Source organism: Mugil cephalus, chromosome 15, assembly GCF_022458985.1.
Source record: "Mugil cephalus isolate CIBA_MC_2020 chromosome 15, CIBA_Mcephalus_1.1, whole genome shotgun sequence".
Lineage (NCBI taxonomy): Eukaryota > Metazoa > Chordata > Actinopteri > Mugiliformes > Mugilidae > Mugil > Mugil cephalus.
In genome coordinates, this window is record NC_061784.1 from 21460310 (window position 1) to 21464934 (window position 4625).

The window sequence follows — 4625 nt, forward strand, 5'->3', positions numbered from 1 at the left end:
AACGGAGAGGAGGAGCTGAAGGCCTGTTAGCGTTTCTGTTTTTGTTTTTTTTTTAGCATTAAGATGAAAGCAAAATTACTCTAATGTAAAAATCTTCTTATTCATTTAATACTTTTCATTAATTTACTGAATTCCTATTGTTTACTTGCAATTCAACTTGAAATGTGCTGGGACTGAAGAATGTAGCCTTGAGATGGAAGGAAGGCTGGAGAGTATGGGTCAGCTCTTGACCTCGTAACTGATTCACAGGTTTGTGGGATCTGATTAAAAAACGTAAATGAAAATAAAAACAAAAACATTAATCTATGTTAATCTATGGCACATGATCTGACATTTATATAACTGACATTTTCATTCTTCAGTCATTTTTTATTTCTAGTTCATCATTTCATTTCACTGCTGCTGCACCTGTACACCAAACATGTGATGAATAATAAACCTTGAATCCTATTAATTAAATCAATGAATGACATGTTTCTTATGCATTCAATGCCATATTAATTCATTCACTGAGTAGTTTATTAATTTACTTTTGATTCTAATCATTTGAATCCTCCTTGGAAATTGATGACTTTTAGCTTTACACTTCAACACATCTCCTAGGTGACATCTGGACGTGTGTGTTATTAGTTACTACCAAGGAGCTTCTGTAAGATTAAGTTGTAAAAGACCTGTAGGGAACATTTTTGACCACATGATGGAGCCAAAAACTCATCTCATCTTCTACTACCGCTCATTAGTGATGCAGATGATTCAGCTCTTTGAAGTGAACGACCTGAGCTGGTTCATGTCGTTGGGACACGATTATTTCTTCATTTATTTTCGTCTTTTTTTGTCTGTTAAAGCCAAACATGAGTGGTCAAGATGTATGATGGCGTCTGTGTGTTCACAGGATTGGGGGAGGAGTTACATGCATTAGAAAGGGTATTAGTGAATTAGTGAAAGAAAACAGAGCAAACTCTGGACACATTTTAATGTGCTTGATAGTACGAAGGCAGAGTAAAGAGTCTGAGTTAAAACTGAAACTTGAAGTGTGTGAACTCAAGTCCCAAGAAGCCACAAGCACAAAAGGTGTGAAAGGTGAACAAAAAAGGGGTTTATTTGGCCAGTAAAGTTATACAGGATGACAACAACAACAGCTGTCCATCAAACTGATCAGGAGAAGTCAATGGACAAAAGGACATGTTTGATTCTATTACATGGAGGCAGCTGAACTGTAACTTCATATATTTGGTATTTGAGACAAGGCCCTCCAGTCTAAGATACTGCAACCATATCTACTGTAGCTTTCTTTTGTTTTAATATACCCACCTCTGGGCTTTTTACCCTTGTCTTTACAGCTAAATATATACACTGGCCTCATACTGTGGCTGAGACAGACACCGAGTGGAAAAAGCTGTGGTTTTAACACACACCATCGCACATTAGGGTTTTCAAGTACATACTTCCTTTTAGTTTGCTCCAACAAACTTTGATATGCAGACTATAGAGTAAAAACGTGACTTGAAAATAAAGTATGTTCTATTAATATTTAAAGTCCATCTACATCTAGATATTGATAGAAGCACATGACAGACGTCATATAGTGGACGTTATCTTGATTAAGAAGTGTATCAGATCTGCCTGATAAAGCTGTGCAACGCAACATTTTAATAATTAGAATAATTTCATATTTAATGAGCCTCTAATGGGAGCTACTTTAGGCTTCAGAGAATACACAGTGAAACACATGAAAGCTGGAGTCAGTGACATGCAGACTGTTGTATGATAAAACACTAACTTTAAAGTAGAAAACAATGTGTAGAAAGTCTACTTCCATGCTCCATAGAAAATAACAGAAGGAATATAATACTCTCACTGGCACATTTCCCTCGTCTGCTGGAAGTAATAACTTCACATTCACTACACACTATAAACATATCTTCTCTCTGCATTTGTCTGTGAGAATAATTCATGATAATAATACATTAATCATGTTGATTTTCTAAGATGAAATTAGGCCACTGACTCCTTGAACATTTATTCATCATAAATGTTAAGTGTTGAAATCAGATGCATAAAATGTCTTTTCTAAATGTCACACACAGTCACCTACTGTTAAAATTAAAGTGTATGACATTAAAGAACGATAAGTAAATCTAGATGAGATCGACAGTTAAGTATCTCAGTAGAGAATAAGTGAAACTAAATAACCGCTTCCTCAATTCTCTACACACCACAACACAAATAGAATAGGTACAGTACACGACCCTGCTGTCAGAGGAGAAGTCAGAGGACAGTTGATAAGACACGTAGAAGACTTCATACTGAAGGTGAGTGACTTTACTTAAAGAATGAAGAAAGTGTAGAATTAGTTTAAAAAACATCAAGAAAAGGAACTATGACACTAATGAAGGTTTGATTTGTTTTCCTTTCAAGAGAAATCAGTCTCACAAAAGTTAACTGACAAAAGACATAAAATCCTGACATTTATCATGACTGAATATAGAAAAATGACTTAACACTTAGAAACACTTTTCATTTAGAAATAAAATCTTAACACATGTTAGCTTTAAATTTTCACTCATTATCTGTGTTTAAACTGAGGCTTTGACAAATTATTAGTAACATTTAGCAAATATCATTAATATTTATGAAAATATAGAAACATTGTTCTCAACAACCTGTCCTGAAGGTTTTATAGTTTAACAGTGATATGACATTGTGTTTAGTGAATGCTGCATTTTAATTTTATTTAATATTTTTAAAGATTTTATTGACTGTCCATTTTTTGTATTATCATTTCTGTTTTATTAGTTCTGATATACATATCATTTGCATGTTTGGAATCAATCACTAACTCAAATCAAATGTGGTGTAAAGTGCAGTTTGAGCCTGGCTGTACATCTAAACAATACAAACCTATTGTCTCTGCTTATATGAGAAATAAAACATAGAAGGAACGAACCCTTGAAAAATAGTTTGACAATCAAGTCCCTCTCTGTCATTTAACATTTCATCTAAAAAACAAGGAAATGTTGTATGTTAAATACACATTACAAGCCACATTAAATGTACATGTGAAAATACAAGTACATAAAAATGTGTTTAGTGCGTCGGTATATTTAGCTAAGTGTAAATGACTCATTCTTCAATTCTCTTCTCAGAAGAAGCAAACAACAAAATAGAACATACCAACGAGTTGTGAGTGAGAAACTTAGCGCCCAGATAATAATCTACAAAGAAGACGTCACTTTGTGAATGTGGTGAGTGACCGTTTTACATTTGCTGATCCTAACACTGCTGTGCATGAAAAGTCTTGAAACCACATTTGACACCATGCAACTTTAGAATGATGAAGTGATTCTGTCTCAGCAGAAAATGATTTGGATCTACATGATCATCACATCTCTGGCAACGGCAGCTCTTTCAGAAGGTACAATTCAGCTTTTAAGTTTGCACTGATATTAATATCTGGATATTAAAATGTTGAGGCATTAAAAGTTCTATTGAAGGTTATCATGATTTATTATGACTGGATGATTGCTGAAGCTCAGACTTTTGATGGAATGTAGTCGAGTTTATTCAGTCATTCACTCAAGATTTGTTGAAGTGATCATGTTGAAGAGATTTTCTCCTGGAAATGTCTGATAACAGGTAGAAATAGATTGAATACATACACAGAGTGAACTTATGGCTGTGAATTACTGTAGAAAGCTGCATATTATCCTCACACCATCACAATGAAATAATATATATACACCTCAAAAAGTTTTTAATGTGTATTTTGTTTGTATTTTGTTCCTATCAGGTTCTGTAGAATGCAACTTAAACTAACACAACTATAACAACCAAACAGTGTTTTGGAAAACTTGGAGAGTCGCTGATGTTTCACCTACCGACTCCAACTACAAAATTTACTTTGAAAAAGAATAAGAGAGTAATTTTTTGGTTTCCTGATAATCTTGATGCAGTGGATAAGAATAACAAAAAGAACAAAAGAATGACGTTTCTCAACAATGGAACAGTAAAGCTCAACAAGCCATCAAAGGAAGATTCTGGAGATTACCTGCTGGAACCATATGATTCCACCACAGTTAGACTCTTGCATAACATGAGCATCCATGTAGAAATACAAGGTAAGACAAAACAATTGAATTGTATTTCATTCACATCTAATTTAATGGAATGTAGCTGGTTAAAGGGCCAATTTGCATATATTATATATGTACATATTTCATCATCACTGTGTTTTCATGAGAAAATGAGTTAAATGTTTCACTGAAGCATTAATTGAAACATATATACTGTAAAGATTTTCAGAGTTGACAGTGGATTTTGATCATATGTTTGTCTTCCAGCTCCTGTGTCTAAACCAGTTGTGTCTCAGACATGTTTGTCACCAGAACAGATGAAGGTCAGCTGCTCCTCTGAGGGAGATGGAGCAGAGATCATTTTATCTTTGGACAATAACTTATGGATACACAGCGGAGCTGCAGAAAAACACAATATTACCGTCAGTTTATACGGTCAGATGACAGGAAACCTGACATGTGATGTTCAAAACAATGTCAGCAGAGAACAAACAGTCATCCAGCTCACAAGATGTTCGGGTAATTAATTAATTTTCCTTTTTAGATAAAAAA

General features: G+C 34.2%; 1 long non-coding RNA gene across 2 annotated transcripts; it reads left to right on the forward strand.

Moving 5' to 3' along the window:
- The first annotated feature begins 2260 nt into the window (after positions 1-2260).
- LOC125020863 lies at positions 2261-3401 on the forward strand. 2 transcript variants are annotated; one of them, XR_007114279.1, is made up of 3 exons: positions 2261-2312; positions 3147-3245; positions 3355-3401. It is a non-coding gene; the product is annotated as an uncharacterized LOC125020863 (long non-coding RNA). The 2 variants fall into 2 exon arrangements; XR_007114278.1 differs by having other exon boundaries at positions 2263-2312; positions 3358-3393.
- The last annotated feature ends 1224 nt before the right edge of the window (positions 3402-4625 follow it).